The sequence below is a fragment of the Pan paniscus genome, chromosome 11 (assembly GCF_029289425.2).
Source record: "Pan paniscus chromosome 11, NHGRI_mPanPan1-v2.0_pri, whole genome shotgun sequence".
Taxonomy (NCBI): Eukaryota; Metazoa; Chordata; class Mammalia; order Primates; family Hominidae; genus Pan; species Pan paniscus.
Window position 1 is genome coordinate 90,000,855 of NC_073260.2, and position 19,748 is coordinate 90,020,602.

The 19,748-nt window shown below is 53.7% G+C and overlaps 1 protein-coding gene and 1 long non-coding RNA gene across 10 annotated transcripts in view; both read left to right on the forward strand.

Moving 5' to 3' along the window:
• The first annotated feature begins 2,030 nt into the window (after positions 1 to 2,030).
• On the forward strand, positions 2,031 to 8,751 carry LOC134728582 (uncharacterized). The gene is made up of 2 exons (XR_010109155.1): positions 2,031 to 2,114; positions 5,256 to 8,751. It is a non-coding gene; the product is annotated as an uncharacterized LOC134728582 (long non-coding RNA).
• Positions 8,752 to 12,578: 3,827 nt separating this feature from the next.
• Positions 12,579 to 19,748, forward strand: part of CNTFR (ciliary neurotrophic factor receptor) — a 38,912-nt gene continuing 31,742 nt past the window's right edge. For 2 of the 9 annotated variants that reach the window (XM_034967338.3, XM_034967342.3), the window contains exon 1: positions 13,216 to 13,395. The gene's annotated coding sequence lies outside the window, so the exon portion shown is untranslated. Of the gene's footprint in view, positions 12,719 to 12,788; positions 12,869 to 13,215; positions 13,396 to 19,748 lie in introns of those variants that run through there. The other 7 variants (XM_003829802.4, XM_057303157.2, XM_034967340.3 and 4 more) reach the window with 6 other exon arrangements.

The window sequence follows — 19,748 nt, forward strand, 5'->3', positions numbered from 1 at the left end:
AGAGTGGATTGGGGTACAGGGCAGGAAGAGCAGTGAGAAAGCTGCTGTAGGGATCCAAGGGGTAGTCAGTGAGGCCAAAATTATAAGCAGAGCAGGCCCGGAAGAAGCTCCTCCCAGCCCACAAGGCCATTCAATGCCTGGCACTTTGAAAGGGTTCTTGGCCCTAGGAACTTTCTCCCCCACCATCTGAGCCACCTCAGCCCCTCTGTTCCTGAGATTCCTTTTGGTGCTATCTCAGCTCCTCTGATTATTCTAGCTGGAACCAAGGGCTTTGTCAGTTTCCATATGGAGGCCACTGTGTCCTAGGTAGCTCTATGTTGGTAGATTTGTTAGACTGCAGCTCAGCCTACACCCCAGCCTCTCTCAGTGTGACCCTTTCAAGCACCCCCAGTTAGGAATGTGACTGAAGGATCGCCTCCACCAGGGGGCCAAGATGAGCCCTGCTCACCCCTGTCATCTCCTGCTACTCCTTACCAGAGGCCACTGGCAGGACTGACGTTGAGGGAAAGGCATCCCCTGCAGGCAGAGGAGCATAACCTGAAGAAAGGCCTAGAGGTAGGAAAATGCAAAAGATGTTTGGGGAGGAGGGGCTGGCATCGTTAGCAGGGTCTGGCAGGGAGAGGTCAAGGCCTACAAAACCAGGCTCAGAGCCATACCATACACTACAAAGCAGGGGATACCATAGCCAGGTTTTGAGCAGGGATTGAGAGTCACCTTCATTCATTATCTCATGAATATGCACAGAAACCTGTTGAATTATTCAAATAGAAAGGATGTAAATGTGTATGCAAATTTGGCGCTGCCCTCCCTGTTGCTATGGAAACCAGAGAATAGCAAAGTAAGGGTCCAACACCCTGGGGAGACCAGGCTAGAGAGACTGAGGCCAGGAAACTCCTTTGTCCCTCGCCCACTTTTCCCACTCCTAATGTTTTGATCTCTTTCTTTGCCTAGCCCTGTCTTTGCTTCCTTCTGCCTTGTCCTCTGTCCATCTCTCTGCCTCTCTTGATCTTGCTATCGCTGTCCTCCTCTCTCTCTTCTCCATCTCTCTATCTCTCAATTTTTTTTCTCCCTGTCTCTGTGTTTCTCTGTCTGAGTCTGTCTCCACATTGTCGCTCTGTGACTGAGACAGTTTCTCTCTGATTTCATATCGATTGTCGCTCTGTGACTGAGACAGTTTCTCTCTGATTTCATATCCCTCCCTATCTTGGTCTCTGTGTCTTTAATTCAATGGCTCTCTCATCTGCATTTCCCTGTCTGTGTCCCTGACTCACATCTCTTTCTCTGCATCTTTGTTTTTGTGCCTGACTGTGTCTCTGAGAGTTTCTATTTCTCGGTCTGTCTCCCAGGCTCTCTCTTCTCTCTTTTGCTCTGATTCTATCTCTCTGAACCTTTTGTCTCAATGCTTGTCTTTATCTAACAAGAAGGACAAGAAGCTGCACATCTGTCCTTACCTGATGGGACGTTCCACCCCTTGCCCAGCTGCCCACATGTTCAAGGATTCCTGGCTTCTCTCCCCACATAAAATCCTGTTTCGGGTCTGGCCCCCATCACTGTACTGGCATAGGATCCTCATGACAGGCCCAGGCTGGCTACCAGGACACCAGACTCCTGTCTCAGCCTCTGCCTGCCATGTGCCCCTGCCCAGAGTTTCTCCCTCTCTGGCTCTGTATTCCCAGCACTCTGCTTGAAGCTGGTGGGCACCTTGAGGCAATGGTGTGTTGGGAGTAGGGAAGTGATGGGGAAGTCTTAGTGGCTCACCCATCTGGCTGTCTGCCCAAGAGCTGACGTGAAGGGGCTGGCCAGGGCCCAGGTGTGGCAGCATCTAGGGCTAGTTGAGACCAATCCTGACCCCCAAAGAAGACTCCTTGTTGAGTCACAAAGTTGAGCAGCAGCCTTTCCATAGTCTCTCCATGTTCCTGCCTGCTACAGCCTCAGCCATTCAGTTCCTTGTTTGGAGTCCTCTGTTTGCCCCTCCTTCATTTGGTTTATATTTGATGAGCACCTATTCTATGCCATGCCCCTTGCCTTCACAGGTCCACAATGACATGGAAATGACATCTGGATTTCTTGTGTTCGCCCCACCACCACCACCAAGAAGGAGCTTTTTGGACCAGGTGAAGAACACAGACTCTTCAACCCCTGCAGTTTCTTATCCCTGGTGGTCTTAGCTTAGGGTGCAAGGCTTATGCAGTTGCCAAAGTCATAGATCGAGATGGAGAAGACAGAGACACAGAGATAGAGACAGAGATAGGAAGAGCCAGAGACAAGAGAAACTAGATCTATGGAGGCAATGTGCTTCCATACAGGGTTTGGGATGGGGTATGGGAGGCTCAGAGCAGAACTTGGATGAGGGTGGGCCAGAATGTTTTGAGGTCAGGTAAGCAACTCTGTGTGGAGGTAGAGGGCTACCCCTTTCAGTTCTGGCCTTTGGGCAGGTTGCCTCACCTCCAGGCAGGCACTAGCTATGGGGATCTGGCCTGGGTCCAGGTGTGGGGGCGGCCCAGAACAGTCAGGACAAGTCCCCCCTCCTCCAAGAGGACTGCCAGAGTGAGCCCCCAGCTCTTCTGCCCAGTCAGAAAGGGCCATAGACAGAAGTACTCACCCCAACGATTGTGGTTCACCTATGTTCAGGCTCAGGCATGACCCTGCTGCCATGAATGCCATATTTAAATTTACCTTCCTGGACACCCCTACCCTACCTCACCTAGGCCAATTGTGCCAGAGGGTTGGAGCAGGGTCATGCAGGCAGGGCCAGATACAAGGAGAGCCAAAGAGATCAAGAGAAAGACAATAAAAGACAGAGACAGAGGATAATGTTGATAGAGAAAATGGGGAGAAAGGCCGTGACAGAGGAGACATAGACATCAACTGGGAGGAAGCCAAAGCCAGCAGACAAAGGGGGCTTTAGCACCTGCCAGGGCTAGCACTAAGCACTTGACTGGATTATCTCATTTAACTTAATCTTCACCACAGTCCTAGGAAATAGGCACTGTTATGATCCCATTTTACTTCTGAGGTAATTGAGACCTTAAGTCACTTTTTGAGGCCACAAAGCCAGTAGGTAGTAGAGTAGGTATTTGAACCCCTCTGTCTCTAACCAAAAAGCCAGGGAGAGAGACAGACAGAGACAGAGAGGCAGGCCCAAATCTCCACACCAGCACTTGGGGAATCTAGGAATCCTGAAATCTCTGGACAGATGTGCAGGGGGAGGGCCTTCCCATCAGTCTTACAAAAGTGCAGCTTCTGGTCCTTTTGCAGACAAGGACTGCAACGTAGAGAAAGAGAGACATCCAAGCAAGGAGAGAGCTTCCAGGCCACAGAATTCCTTATCTGACCTTGTCACTTCCTGCTACCCTGGTGTGTAGCCTGTACTGCCCCTGTTACAGATCTGGCCAGCCAACACCTCCCTCTGGTGGGGTCCAGGCTTTGAGATCTATTTTTCTCCACATATTTATTGAGCACCTGCTAGCTGACGGGCACTCCTGCCCTACATCTACCTCCTCCCTTTCTTTTTCACTATTGCAAAATTGTTCCCATTGTCTAACTTCAACTCCCTAGGTTCTGCAAAAAGGGATTATTAAGACTAGAATTTGGGATGCCTCAATATGAAGAGGTTAGCCTGGTATACACTAAGCTTTTCTGAGAGCAGAGAAAAGGTCCCTGAGGGCTGGCTTTGGGTGCCTTCTGGTTGGAGGCCCCTTCTAGTTGGTTTGAGGAGGAGGGTCAGCAGCCCAGCTGCTGGGGGCCTGGGAGAGCTGAGCTGTCAACAGCAGGGAGGATCGGGGTGAGAAGAAAACCAGGAGCTATCCTGGGGGAGCCGCAGAGTCAGCATTATGGTTTCTAATGTCTTAGCCCTGGTTTCAATTACCCCCAGGGTCCCCAGGGTTCCCCAACCACTGCATGCTCCTGAGCTTGAGGAAGGCTCAGAACTCTCCTGGGGAGACCAAAAACCAGGGCTCAGGGATGGAAGTCTAGGGGCCTGGGAGGAGCTTTTTGATTCTTCTGCCTGGCTGAGAGAGGCCCCCAACCCAAGCAGGGCTCCAGGGAACAGCATGGAGGCTGGGGAAGGAGGGGTCTACACTCTACTCACAGGCCCCTGTGGAGGAGTCTACACCAGCCTGTTCCATACCCCTAGCTTTGTCCCCTTGGCCCCACCCCTCTCCTGGCTGCTGAAGACCTGGGCTCTTCCTTGGTCCTACCAGGCTATTTCTGGCCTCATGCAACCCTGATTCTTCCATCCCTAGGACCACTACACCTTCCCTGTCTTCTGGAAGTCCCTCATCTTTCCTCTGTTTTACTTTTATTTTATTTATTTATTTATTTTAGTTTTTTTGAGACAGAGTCTTACTCTGTCACTCAGGCTGGAGTGCAGTGGTGTGATCTTGGCTCACTGCAACCTCTGCCTCCCGGGTTCAAGCGATTCACCCGCCTTAGCTTCCCAAGTAGCTGGGATTACAGGTACCCACCATCACGCCTGGTTAATTTTTGTATTTTTAGTAGAGATGGGGTTTCACCATGTTGGCCAGGCTGGTCTCCAACTCCCAACCTCAGGTGATCTATCTGCCTCAGCCTCCCAAAGTGCTGGGATTATAGGAGTGAGCCATCGCGCCCAGCCCTTTATTTTTATTTTTATTGATTTATTTTTGTTTTATTTATTTATTTATTTTTACTACTCCCCCCGCCCCCAATTTTGTTGTTGTTGTTGAGACACAGTCTCAGTCTGTTGCCCAGGCTGGAGTGCAATAGCGCAATCATGGCTTGTTGCAGCCTCTACTTCCTGGGCTCAAGTGATCCTGCCACCTCAACCTCCTGAGTATCTGGGACTACAGTTGTGTGCTACCACACCCAGCTAATTTTTATATTTTTTGTAGAGACAGGGTCTCAGTATGTTGCCCTGGCTGGTCTCAGACTCCCAGGCTCAAGGTGATCCGCCAGGCTTGGCCTCTCAAAGTGCTGGGATTACAGGTGTGCATCACCATCCCTTTCCTCTCTTTTAATCATGGGTTCCCAGAGTTTTAGTTTCAATCCTCCTCTCCTCTTCCTTTCTTATCACACCCCCTCCCTGTTCTCTGATCTATCTCATCATCCCCTAGCACCATCATAATGCCCAGGTTAGTCTGAGACTCTAAATGCCCAAGCCTCCAGCACATGCTGAGCATAAAGGATGCTGGGAACTGTTGAACAGGGGTTACATACCTAGTTGTCACACCATAGACCCTTCAACTTAATATGTCAAGTCCCTTCTCTCTCCCTAGCTCGGTGAATGGTACCATCATCTCCCAGTCTCTCAAGCCAAAAACATGGGAGTCATCTGTAGTTTTGTACACAATGTTCCCTCTAGGCCTGGCACACAGTAGGCACCAATAAACGTCTGTTGAACTGAATTTAATTCAGTTTTTTCTCTTGGAGTCTCCCTCTGCCTCTGTCTATTTCCCTCAGACATGGTAACGCTGGCATTACGTTTCCAAATCTCTGACTTTTATCTGCCTTTCCAATCACCACAGTTGAGTTTCTGGGGGAAAGTTGGGGCGTTTTATCTTCCCTCTCCCCTACTTCAGAGAATCACAGGCTGGCAGGAAATAGAGCCATGGGAGGCGAAGGGAGGGATCCAATCTTAGGGACACATGGTCCTCAGGCCTTCCTGGAAATCCCAGCTGTTATCCAGGAGCCAGCTCTATAGCAGCAGAGAGCAATGTCAGACTCTGGGTTGGTACTAGGGGGGACAATCCTTTGAGGATAGTTTTCTCCTCCATGAGGAATGGTGGGTAGGTGGGATCAGTGCCCACTGGGGTGGGGAAGCATGAAGGGACTTTGTGCTTCTGAGCAGGGAATTTGTTCATGCAAATTTTTGCAAAATGAAAAATTGTATCTGTGATTTTGCAAACGTATGCCCCTGCTCCCACCTTTGATGCACAGTCCCCTGACTCCTAGTTTCTCCATCTTCCCTATCCCTGCCCCCACCTCCCACTCCCTCTCCCTGTCCCTCTTCTGGATACTCTGCTCCCTTTCTCCCCACCTGCTTCTCTTTCCACACTTAGCCCAAACTTTGGGATCACCCAGCAGGAGGGTGCTTGGGAGAGCAGACACAGGACTAAGTGTCCAGCGAGCCCGTTCTCTGTATATAAAGTGACATGGGAGATCCTCCGGGGGTCATGGGAGCAGATGAAGCAGATGAATCTGATGTCCTGCCCCTTTCCCAAACACTGTCCTCTCTCTGCTTGCCCCAGGTCAGGCTGGAGATCTCTTTCTTACGGGTCACCGCAAATACCTCTCTGTGGCTGCCCCACCTCCAGCCTCCGCCATCCTCACCACCCTCTACCCAGCAGCCTCAATGGTCTTGCTAAAACTCCAATGTGTTTATATTCCTGACTTCTTTATGCCCTTCTATGCCTCAACAGCCTTGGCCCCAAAGGCATTTCAGGATGTGGTGTCTGAGCCACTCAGGTTGCCTCAGCCTGCCTTCCGGTCTCTGCCACCTCACTAGTCACTAAACCTCTTTCCCATCCCTCAAGGCTGCGACCCATTCGTCTAGGCTCCCACCCCTGTGCTCTGGAGCTTCGGTTTACTTCTCACAGGTCAAGGTTGTCCTACTTAATTGCTTGCATCATTAATTCCATCAACATTTATTTAAATCTATTTCAAACGTTGAGCACACCTGTTCTATGCCAGACCCAACTCTACGTGACTGGAGATGGAGGCCACAGGGCTGCCCTCATTGGAGCTCACATGCATCACAGAAGTAACTAGATAATTAGACATCAAACTAACTACTATAAGGAAAAAGAGGATGGCACTGTGAGAGAGGACAAAAGGGCTTAGTATAGGCCTCTCTTAGGTGTCATTTAGGCTGCCACCTCTTGCCTGACGGGGCTGGGGAACCAGACTTGGGACTTTTGCATGAACAAATATATACAGTGCACAGTTTTGTTTGTTTGTTTGTTTGAGACGGAATCTCGCTCTGTCACCCAGGCTGGAGTGCAGTGGCACAATCTTGGCTCACTGCAAGCTCTGCCTCCCGGGTTCACGCCATTCTCTTGCCTCAGCCTCCTGAGTAGCTGGGACTATAGGCACCCACCACTACGCCCAGCTATTTTTTTTTTTTTATTTTTTTTATTTTTAGTAGAGATAGGGTTTCACCGTGTTAGCCAGGATGGTCTCGATCTCCTGACCTCGTGATCCACCCACCTCAGCCTCCCAAAGTGCTGGGATTACAGGCATGAGCCACTGCACCCGGCCTACAGTGTACAATTTTAATGCATGTGTACAGTTGGCCCTCTATATCTGTGAGTTCTGCATCCTCTGATTCAACCAACCACATTAGGAAAAAAAAAAGCAATAAAAATAGAAATACAACAATAAAAAACAATACAAATAAAAACCAAAACAGTATAACAACTATTTACATAACACTTACATTGTATTAGATATTACAAGCAATCTAGAGCTGATTTAAAGTAGATGTGGGGATGTGCTTAGATCATACACAAATATTATGCCATTTATTATATAAGGGACTTAAGCATCCTCAGAGTTGGTATCCTCAGGGGGTCCTGGAACCAATCCCCCACAGATATCAAGGGACAACTGTATACTTGTACCACTCTCCCCCAACAGCGGTAACTACAATTCTGATTTCTGTCACCATACGTTAGTTTTGCCTATTCTTGAGCTTCATATAAATGAAATCATTCATTATGTACTCTTTTTGTGTCTTTTTTCCCCTTTGCTCAACATTTTGTCTGTGAGATTTATTCACATTGTTGTATGTAGCTGGTTGTTTTCCATTGCTGTACTTACATCACGATCTGTTTATCTATTTGTGTTGTTTCCAGTTTGGGGCTATCATTAGTAAAGCTGCTACGAACATTCTTGGTAAACATATTTGATCATTCCTCCTGGGTATATATCTAGGAACGGACTTGCTAGGCCATAGAATAAATATATGCACAGCTTTTGTAGATACTGCCACACAGTGTTTCAAAGTGGTCGTACCAACTTAACATGCACTAGCATTCTATGGAGTTCTAGTTGCTCTATGTCCTTGCAAGGGCAGAGATTTTTGTCTGATTCACTACTTAGATCAATGCCTGGCATACTGTAGGTGCTCAATATATATTTATTGACTGACTTAGGAAGCGGGGAGCCATCAGCATTCTTGAGGTACTGCTCTGGCCAAGGCACTAACTTGCTGTGTGACTCTGAGCAAGTGACTCCCTTTCTCTGGGCTGTTTCTCTGTCTGCAGCATAAGGGTACCAGCACTAGGGGCTTTATTTTTCAGTGCCAGCTGGGTGCTATGAAAGCTAGACACCTGTTCATTCATTTACTTCACTTGTATTGATTAAGGATGCCACCTACTATGTGCTAGGATGGTGAGGATATGATCTGTGACATGCCACTGACAGTGTCCTTCAGGTCAGCCAGGGCCAGGGGTCACTGCCCATCTTGTCCCCAAGTCATCTTCCCGGAGCCCGCTCCTCCTCCCTCTGTCCAGCCCTGACCCTGGGGGGAGGGGGTCTGGTCTGAGACTGAGGATGGAAAATGTGATTAATAATCAAAAAACATCCAAGAGGAAGAGACCAGGAAAACAACTTGAGGAAGGCTCCTCGCCCGGGGGAGGGGGGCCATGTCCTGGGCCTCGGGACAGCTCCGGCCGCCCTCCCGCCGCCCTTTCTGGGAAGCTGCCACAGGAGTGGATAATTTTAGCCAAAAGTGAAAAAAAAAAGTCACCCTAATTATTTATTTTTTAAAAAGATGCCCCCTAGTGTAAATTATGCTTCCCCTGTGGGCTTCCCTCTTCTCTGTTACCCCCCTCCTAATGGTGCCCCTGCTTGGTCAGGCTGGAGGGCCCTGGAGACACTGGGCTGGGGGCAGAGGAGGAATTTCAACATGAAATGTTTTGTTCATTAACAGAGAACATAGGGGGAAATTCCCTTTCTGCCTGGGCCCAGGCGGCCCAAGCAGACACTCAAAAGCTATCGTGAAAAATGGAGTCTAGGCTGCAGAATGGGGTGGGGGTTATGTTGGGGGGCGCACAACAGACATTGTCTCCCCTCTTCTCAGACTCCTGACTTCCAGGGGTTTCCTGAGCCTTAATCTTTCTGCCTTTTGGTGATTTTGTTCCCGATTCCTCAGGTTACTCTCAAAATTTCTTTTTAGCAAACCAGAGGAACTGGGATTAGACTGGAGTTAGAACTTCCACTGGAGGAGGAAGAAAGGATATCAAAGGGCGGGAGGGGAGACCTTGGACCTGAATAATTTAGAATTCTGACAGAATATATTGGAATCAATAGGCAGCAAATCTGAGGGGGACCTGGACAGGAATGAAAGCCCCTCTCTATCAGAGTGAATTTAGAGGGCCCTGGTGAGAAGGGAAGAGGAGATAGTTCCAGGAACTGGGGGTAATTCAAGGTTGGATACTTAGTTTCCCCCATTCTCTACCTTTAGGGGATCTTTGCCCTTTCTGGTGCCAGAGGTTGGAAGGGTCAGGGCACACAGGCAGCCGTCCAGATGATAGGATTCCAGAAGGGGGTGTGCAGGATGAGGATGTTGTGAGTGGGCCCCAGGTACTATCTCAGGATGGTGCTGGGAGCTGTCTCTGGATGCAGGGGTAAGTCGTCCCTAGGGGTCTGGGCTAGACTCTGAGTGGGGGGGTTTTGGGCCCCCCTCCCTGGCTCGGCCCGGCCCGGGGCTCTGTCGGATCGGGTTTCTCGGCGCCTGGAGCCTCCGCGAGGCCGAGCTGTTCCCGGGCCCCGGCCAAGCCGCCCCGGGCGCTGGCACTGTGTGAGGAAGCAGGCGGGGTGAGGGGGAGTGAGGGCGGGGGCTTGAGGGCGTTTACGTAACTGCCTCCTGGAGCCCGCCCCAACCCGCCAAACCCCAGTGTGATTGAGAGCGTGTGTGACTCTGTGTGTGCCTGTGTGACACTCAGTGTGACCGAGTTCATGGCTGTGTGTGTAACTGTGTCTATGTGTGGGTATGGTGTGTGTGACTCAGGGACTCTCCTACTCTTTTGGGACCTCTAGTTCCTAGCCCAAGCTGGGGACCCTGACTCTCAGTGTACCATAGTGAAGTTGAATATACACCTTTTACTGTTTGAGATTGGGTGTGTGACTTTATGTGACCATGTGTTTGGCATTTGTAATACAGAGAGCCTGTGTGTGAGAGTGTGTGTGTTTGTAACTTTGGAGAGCCAGGTGTGTGCTGCAGGGAGAAACTTTCTGATGGTATTGCAAGTTAGAAACCAGCACCGTTTCCTAAAGGAGCACTGGAAAGGTAGACCATAGGGGATGGGGAGGGAGCTCTCCTTCCTCGGAGACATGTCAGTAAGAATAAGGAAGGGTCTTTGCTTGCCCAAAGGCTTGGAATGGCACAATTGATCCCTTGGTGTGTGTGTGGGGTGGTCCAAGTTTAGGTCACCTGCCAGGGTGGAGGGTGGTGTCAGAAATCCTGGCCATAGAGCCCCTTTCATGGTAGAGAACTCCAGGAACTGAAAGTCAATGAGGAACTTCCCCTATTTCCCCAGGCCCAAATGTGAGATCCCCATCACGTGCAGGGCACAAGGGATCTGGCCTGGGGGTGTTACTTCCAGCCACTCCATCATGGGCAAGGTAGATGGTGAAGATTGGAAAGGCAGTGAATTCTTGGAGATGGAGTTGGGGAGAGGATGTCAGTGAAGTGGGGTTTGGCTTAAGGATAAGTGACATGACACAGAAGGGGGCTGGCGCAGAGCTGGGGAGGCCGGGAATAGGGGCGCTTAATAAAGGTGGAGAGGAGGCAGGGCCAGATCCTGCAGGGCTTTGAAGCCCCACCTAAGAAACTCAACTTTGTCCCCAAGGCGGTGGGGAGGGCTCAGCACTGAGGCTTACAAGCTCAAAGGCTACTGTGTAGGTAGGGCATCAGAGGCGGCAGGAGCGGAAACCACTACTAGTCTGTTGACCCAGCTCTGGGGGGAGGAAAATTGGTTGTGAGCCGGGTGGAGGCTGTGTGGAGAGGTGGCAGCACCCGGTGTTCAGTAGGTGGCCGAGGCCTCAGCGCGGAGCAGGAGCAGCAGCCAGAAGGGAACGCACGTCCCGCACCGTCCGCCAGGTGTCGCTTCGGCCCCGGGGAAGCGCTCGAGGCCGCTGGGTCCCGCGCCGGGAGGAGCTGCTGACCTACTGACGCCTGGACAGAGGTCCGACGTGCGCCTCTTCCCTTCCTTTATCCTCTGACATCCACACATCCACTTCCAGGACCCCGGACTCCCAGTGCGGATCTTGTCCCCGCAGCCGTGGACTGCTGCTCTGCCGACAGCAGCCTCTGCGTCCCCGGGGGCCGAGGGGGACGTTGGACCGGGACAGAATTCCCGACTGCTCCCAACCTGGCAGAAAGAGGCTGAGCCAGGGACACCAGGGCACCTGGAGGTCAAGTCCGTTCCCCAAACCACTCGCCAATTTTCACCCCGTCCGCCCCTCCCCGGCCGGATTAGAGCGCCGAGGCCGGTCAGCCCCCTGGGGAGGAGCGGCCCCCGGTGTACCGAACCTTGCCAGGGCCTAGAGCTTCGCCGCAGGGGCAGGGGCAAGTCCTGCTCCCCTCAAGATCCCGTCGCAACGCCCCCTTCCTTCCCCGCGTCCACAGTCTAATCCCGGTCTGCGGCACGGGAAGCAGGAGGCCGGCGGCCCAGAGAGCCCGGGGAGAGGACACCTTGTGTGGGCGGCTGTGCGCTGGCCCTCAGCGGGGCGCAGCTAGTTTGCTGTGTGTCCTGAAGTCCTAGCTGGCCGTCTCTGAGCTCCAGCCCATGCCGACCCCTGCCAGTTGTAGGAAGGGGATTCTGTGGCCACGGAAGTGAAAGTGAAAAGCCCAGGCCGTGGCGGGAAGAAGGATTTTCCTCTGCAGTGGGAGTCCCTGAGGCATTTGTTGGGAAAGGGCCCGGGCGCTCTAGGCAGCCTATTGGGGAAGGATGTGAGGAAACAGCGAGACATTTCCCTCCCTTCTCCTCGCCCTCAGCCCTAGAGCAGCTCCCCGGAGGGGCAGGGCCCAGGATTATGGGCCAAGGGTCAGGTGAAAAATCCAAGGGGTGGAGACGGGGGTGGCTTTCTCGGTCTCTGCCTCTGCCATTGCCACTCCATTGCGCTTTCACGTGGCCTCAGAAGTTGGTCAGGTTGTCTAACCTTACTCTCCTATGTTGCAGCCAGACCGGAGGCCCAGGGACGAGTGCAGTGAACACCCCGGCCCCTCAGAGGCCCAGGCTGCGAAGGGAGTGAGCCTCCTATCGAGGGGTGCGCCTGTGCCCGGCATTGAGAGTGCACCCTCCCTACCCCTTCATTCCAGTGGAGGCTTCTCCCCCGGCTGTGTGTCCTCGGGGCGCGAGGAACATGCGAGTAGTGGTGTTGGTGTCATCGGAGACACTGGAGGCATGGGCCTGGGCTCCCGGCAGGGTCCATCCCCGGTCAAGGAAGCCCCTTTCCCCCGCGCGAGGGGGTGACCGGGAGGGGAGTCGTTGCGGGGGGCAGTAGCAATAGGGGAGAGGCGGAGCCGGCTGGCTTCTTCTGCCCAAAGTGGGGGTTGGGGGTTCTGGCTCGCGTTCCTCTCACGGCGACGCCGGAGGGAGGACCCCGAGAGTTGGCCCGGGGTGTGCCAGGGAGTCGGTGCGAGGCCGTCAGGGCCTGAACGTGCGGGAGTGTGCGCAGGAGAGACCTGGCTAAGGCCGAGAGGGAGAGTGAGTGTGAAGGAGCGATCCCGGGGGTGAGTGCGCGCCCAGCCGCCCTAGGGGAGCGGGCGGAGTGGGTGTGTGTGTGTGTGTGTGCGCGCGCGCGCGCGTTTGCGAGACCCGCGGCCGGGGCTGCGCGTGAAGCACGGGGACCACAGCCGTCTTGAGGGCGCGCCCGAGAAAGGGTGAACGCGAGGGAGCCACGCATGCCAGTGCGGACGAGTGTGCCAGCGGGGGGGCAGAGCGCGTGCCAGTGCTGGGCGAGTGGGAGTGGGGGCTCACAGGCCCGCGCAGGGCGAGCGGACCGCGTGTGCCAGGAGCGAGAGCGTGCCACGGCGGGGGCGCGCGGGGCCCGTGGCGGGGAGGGGTCGTGGCGCGCGGCCGCGGAGGCGCGGGGAGACAAGGCAAGAGGGGGAGGGGAGCGAGGGCGCGCGCGGCCGAGCGGGCGCCCGCGGTCACATGGGCGAGAGAAGGAGGGAGGGAGCGCGCGAGGGAGGGAGGAGGATGGGGGGGTTAAAGCCGCCGAGCGCCGAAGAGCCGGTGCAGAGCGGGCGGCGGCGGCAGCGGCAGCGGAGGCGGCGGCTCCAGCCGGCGCGGCGCGAGGCTCGGCGGTGGGATCCGGCGGGCGGTGCTAGCTCCGCGCTCCCTGCCTCGCTCGCTGCCGGGGGCGGTCGGAAGGCGCAGCGCGAAGCCCGGGTGGCCAGAGGGCGCGGTGAGTACCCTGCGGCGGAGTGCGCGCGGCCGGAACCTCAGACCCGGGCTGACCAGCAGACCGGCGGCCCTCATGCGCGCGGGAAGAGTGAGGGGACACCCGTGGGCCCACGGACGGGGGCGACAGGAAAGTTCACGAGAAACTTTGCCTGCAAACTCGGGGGCGGGGGCGCTGGAGAAGCGGCCCCCTACGTCCGGGCGCTCCGGGGGTTGGGCGTGGTGGTGGTGGTGGGGCCGACTGTGGACTAGAGGGAGGTGGCTCCGGCGGTTTGTCCTAGTGTCCCTGTTCTCCCCACCCCTCAGCTGCACGCGCGGGGTCTGGAAAAATTCCTGGGTTTGGGGGGGTTCGTAGTGGCCTTTGCGCGCCCAAAGGTGGCTTCTTTCTCGGGCAGAAATCTGGACTTCAAAGCGCCCGGGGATGCGAACCGACGGTTGCGCGTCTGCCAGTGCATGTGTGTCCGTGTGAATCCGCGCGCCCGCGCGCGCGTGTGTGTGTGCATGTGTGTGTGTCGGTCGGCGTCCCCATGGTTTTCTCTTCAGTCCGCGTGGATGTATCTCCATGTAGTGGGTCTCCTCCAGTGTGTCTCTTTGTAAGTCTTCCTGGCTTGTGCGAGTCTGCCTATGGTGTATCCCCAAGTGTCTCTTTGTGAGTCTGCTCGTGTGTGTCTCCTCCAGTGCGGCTCAGTGTGAGCCAGTCTGGGTGTCCCTGTGTTGCTCCGAGTAGTGTATCTCCGCGTGCGTGGGGGCTGGGCCGTGGGGAGGTCACCAGACGGACAGCTCTCCCTCTCGGCTCCTCTCCTCTCCCGAGCCTCTCCTCCAGCGTTAGCTCGCTCGCTTGCTCGCTCCCTTGTCCCCCTCCCGCCTCCAGTAGCTTCAGGCGGGCAGGACTATTTCACGCGTTGTTGAAAATTCAGGATTTTCTTTCTTTCCGTCTAGTCTCTCTTTTTGAGAAGCGTCTGTGTGTGTCTGTGTGCCTGGCAGCTTGTCTGCAACATTGGGTGTGTGTCTGCATGCCGCTGTAGGACTGTGTCTCTAACACTAGTTGTTCTGCCTGTAATACTTGGTGAATTTGTGTCTGTGTCACTGGGAGTGTTTGTGTGGCTGTGGTCACTGAGGTGGTGCGAGTGTGAAATGCTGGGTGTGTCTGTGCATCTGTAATTGCTGTGTGTCCGAGGGGCCTGAAACACCAGGTGTATTTTTGTGTATCTAACTCTGGGTGTGATGGTGTGTCATTACACGTGTGGGAATGGGGCTTGAACCATTGCAGATTCCCAGGGATGTAGGGCTAGCAATGACTTGGGGGCTAGAAGGGCCTAGGTGTCTCAAACTATGCCTCTCTGTCTCCACTGTCACAACCCACACAAATCCTCTCAGCTGGTGCCAGGGGCTCCTGGTCAGCATTGGTGAGATGGAGCTAAGGTTCACACTGTCAGGGCTGATACTCCAACTGAGACCCTGAGCCTACACAAAGACTAGGAGTTTAAAGTTCATGCACAGGACTTCTGGGGGCTCTGGAATCCATACTCAGATGCACACTGGGACACTTCAACTCCTTCTAGGGTCTAGGGGCTTACATTCATATGGACTGACACTTACGTTGTGGGGCTCATATCCAGGGATACACTTCAGTCCTGGAGTTTCCACATAGACTCACATTGGAACTCTGCTCACACTGGGACCCACACTGGGACTGTAGGCTCATGCTTAGATTCACGGTCTTACCCTTTAGCTTAGATCTACATTGAGACCTAGAGCTCACACCCAGAATCTCACTGGGGTCCTAGGGCTCACACTGGGGCTCACACAAAGACCCTCGTGCTCACTCCGATTCACACTTATATTCTGGGACTCCGAGTTAGTCAGACTCGCATGGGGAACATGGGGCTCACATTTGAACTCAAGGACTCGCTGAGGACACTGGGGTTCATAGTCAGATTCACATTTCCAAGCTGGGGATCACATTGACTCACACGGGGACCCTGGAGCTCACTCAGATTCACACTAGGACCTTTGGGTTCACACTTAGATTCATATGGGGACTTTGGGGGTCAGACCTCCATGGGTAACCTAGAGCTCACACATAGACTCATACCAGGATCTTGGTAGGACTCACTTGAAGTCCTGTGACTCACTCAGATTCATATTGGGATCTCAGAGCTCACACTCAGACTCACAGTAGGATTCTGATGTTCACACTTAGACTTACAAGGGCACTTTGGGACTCACACTCAGACTTAAAAAGGGATACCAGTGCTCACACTAGGACTCCATATAAGTCACCTTAGCTCATACTCAGAAGCCCTTATGACCAGGGTCTCACACTCAGACTTACACTAGAACTCTAATGCTTATGCTGACTTGTACAGGAATGCTGGGACTCACAGGCTCTCTCACTTCAGTCCTGGAGCTCACATTCAGACCCACTGGGGTTTACAGTCAGATGCGTGCTGAGACCTGGGCTCATACTCAAACCCGTACTTGCATCTTGGAGTTCACACTTAGATGGACATTAGACCGTGACACTTAGATTAAACTCACACTGTCATCCTGGGCTCACATTCAGATCCACACTAAGATTGTGGCATTCACAATCCCAGTGGAACTTAGGACTCATGGTCAGATATGCCCATGCTTTCCTTTGGTTTGTGGTGAGTATCGGGGCACTTGAAGTGAAGAACAGAGACTGCTACAGGATCTGTCCCCTCCAAAGGTGAGGAGGAGAGAGGACACACATTTGGTCACGTCCCTCACAATGGGCTGTGGGCTAATGGAGGGGAGTGGTGGTAAAGGCTAACCCAGTCAGATTTCCCTGCTTTCCTTCCATAAGGAGACTAGACTCTTGGCAGGAAGATCTGAGTGGATTGTTGGTACAGGAGTGATGTGAACCTTTAGATTTCTCCGTGTGCCATGTCAATGCACACCCATCCCCCTTGAATAGTTTTGGACATCCCTGGTAGAGAAGGGCCAGGTGGGGGAAATAAGACTCCTGTCTTCCCAAGACATCTCCCCCGCCCCATACACACACACATCTCAATCATTCTTAGGATGGGAGGGGTGTGAAGATTGGAGGGAGCAGACCTTGGCTCCTGCGACTGCTTCAGGGTGTTGAATCTGTGATTGTAGGAGAGATAACAGCCTCAGATCTGTGGGGAGAAAGTAGCTGGAGGAGGAGACGGGATCCCACCCTCTCTTCTCTTCTCTGCCCTGGCTGGGGAGGGGTAGGGACCATGTTTTGTTGTGCGTGTCTCACAGTGTCTCTGGGATTGCCTGTTGAGCCCTTATCCTGGCTCCAGGGCATGCCTAGGCTTCCCCACTCTGTTCCCCAAAAGAGCAGTAGCCCTGGGGGGCCTAGGATGCAGCCAGCCCTGGGATTCTAACTCCCGTGGAGACCCTGCCCTGGACTTTGCGTGCTCTGCTGCTATGAACATCAGTGGGTGGGGCTGCCTGAGATATGCTGTCTTCCCCCATGGGAGCCCACACAGTAGGGACATGGCCCTGCGGTCCCTCCCAATGCTGAGATGGCTGGGCTGTAACTGCTCCCCGTCCTGAAGGGGACACACACTCTCCAGCCGGGGTGGGAGGCTTGGAGGCAAGACACCCCTGCTCTCTGCGCCCTCATGGCGAGTTGAAGTGTAAATGAATCGGAAACATATGGAGTGGATTTTCTTTGAAATGCAGATGGGTTGGGGGGGGACCATGTGTGCTTGGTTTGGGGGGTCCTGGAGAGCAAGGAGCCTGAGAAGTGAGAACTGACCCCTCCTCCAGACCCACCATTGGGTGGGGGTAGTGGGGGAGACCTCAGCTTTGTAAACTCCTGTGGCCCTGGGTGACCAAACCCACAAGGGCTCTCAGCTTCCTGTGGGGAGGGGCTGGGAAGGCAAGTGGTCCCTGGGGATGGAGAGCACTGAGGTCATCAGTCCCTTTTACCTCTGCAGAGGGCAAAGAGAGTCCCAAAGCACAGAGCTGTGCCCGGTTGGGGGTCACCAGAGCTAGGCGCTCTGGGGGCCAAGGGGTGGAAGGAGGAGCTGGAGCAGGCGTTGAGGAAGAGTTAGACCCTGCTGCTGTGGGCAGCCAGCTCCCAAAAGCTAAGACTAGAGCTACAGTAGCAGGAACTGAAATTAAACTATGGTAGTGACTTGTGTTCAGCTCGAGGGCCCGTCTTGGGTTTAGGAGCAAACTGAAGAGTCCTTAGCCTGTAGGAGGACAGGTTTCTCCAGACCCCAGGGTAGTCAGTGTGCCCCACCATATATCCTACCTGTACTTTCCCCACGTGACACTCAGGAAGGTTGCACAGTAGTTGCCTCTGAGCTCTACGTGACTCAAGGACTGGGTCTCCCTTGCTCACCCTGTACCTGCCTGCCCTTGGCACAGACCTCGTACACCAGAGGAAGGCATTCTTGTGTGAACAGTAATACATCTTTTTCTGTCTCATTGGACCGAATGCTCCCTGTGGGCACGACCATGTGCCTGGCTCCCTGTACAGTGCCTGGCAGGCAATAGGTGCTCAATAAATGTTGAGGCATGAATCACTGAGTGGGACAGATCATGAGGAGAAGGAAGCTGCTGGGATTTGTGGTTTGAGACCCAGCATCCCCTGTCCTACACCCCTGTTTGGCTCAAAGGAAGACTGGTTTGCAGGCTAGAGTAGAGGAAGGACTTTCCTTCACTCAGGGAAGGAGTGCAGAGGATAGGCTCCTTCCTTAGAAAGGTCTGGACCAGAGGAGGCTGGGGCAGAGCAATCACCCCGATTCTGTGGCAGAGGTCAGAGGTCATCCTGCCCCTTCCCAGCCTCAGGATTTTGTAGAAAGTAAGGTCCTTTTTTCCCTATGTGGTGGTGAACACGTCCCTTACCCTCTAGGTGTGAGTTTCTTGGACAAGAAGAAATTCCCTCGGGGGAATGGACCCCATCTCTGACCCTCTAGCTGAAGGAATGGACCCCATCTCTGACCTTCCAAGGCTGGGCTCTGAGGCTGTGTAGCTGTTGTGGGCACCACAGACTGTCTGTATTGGTTATTAATGCCTGTCTGAGAACACGGGGTTCGGATCCTAAAAATACTCTGTCCAGCCAGAGCCCAGGAGTTGCTGGCGTGGGCCAGTGTGGCAGTGGCTGCATCTTGGTCAGATAGAGACAGAGAGGAAGAAACACACATCCAACGCCAGGAAAGACTGGGAGAGTGTGTGAATATGGGGAAACTGAGGCAGCATAGGTGAGAGATGCACAAGAAACAGAGCCTTTGTTTTATGTGGAGCAAAGATTTATAAAATTACTGGTGCCAGTTAGTCAAATTATGGCAACATTTAGGGTAATCTGTTATCCTAAATAACTGCAGAGAATTTCCTTCTAAGAGAGTCTGGAGATACATCTGATGTCAGACATAAAAACCAAGTAGTCAGTAGGATCCATTTCAAGACCAGCTTCAGGATGTTCCAAAATAAGAGTGTGGCAAAAAACACAAAGTGTTCCCAACTACCCTTTTCTGAGCCACTGCCCTCCTCCCTACCTCTTCAGAGCCCCTGCTCTCAGCCAGAGTCCCAATGAGGGGCTTAAGACTCCCTTTTATAGCCTCCCCCAACTTCTAAATCCCAGGCCTTTGCGTAGCCCCTCTCTCCAGAAGGGAGCTGCACAGTGGTTCCAAAAAGGCAGAGGAGCCCAGAGTCAGAGGGAAGATGCCATGTGACCTCGGCCCATGAGCTGACCCTTGTGGGCCCCTCCGTGAAATTGCGGGATTGGGGGCTGGGCCCTGGCCCAGGCCCGGAGAGAAGGCGGTTTTGGCACCCATCCAGGCCCCTGACGTCAATGACTTTCCAAATAATGGAATCAATATTGGGGGCTGGGGGCAAGCGTGAACCAGGCCCCAACGATTAGAAACAGATCAGCACAACCCCGCAGCTGATTCTGATAGAGCTGCCTTGGAGAGCTTGGGTGGGAGGCCTGGAAGGAGGTGGACTTGTGGGGGTGGGGTTGGGGGGTGCTCAGGAATTGGCAGGCGGAGCCACCTGGTGTCCAGAGCTTGAGGGTATACAAGTGGGCAGAGATTCGGGCTGTCTGGGATTGGAATGATGGGGTGAGGACCCCTGTCCTGGTCCCTTCCTCCTGTGAGCCTACAGGGTTCTGAGGCTGGGTAAAGTTTGTGGATGGAGACTTAGCCAGCTAGTGATAAAGAGTGGGCAAGGGGATTTCATCTCTCTGCATCCCAGATGTGGGCCCCTAGGCCATATTAGAGGTCACAGGTTATACCCATGCAGTGGAAAAGTTCTGAGTGAGACCTAAGTAAGATGACTTTTTGCTTGGAAGCAAAGGGCATTAATCCAAGATAGGGAGGTGGGTATCCCTCCTCAAATTGGGAGTATGGC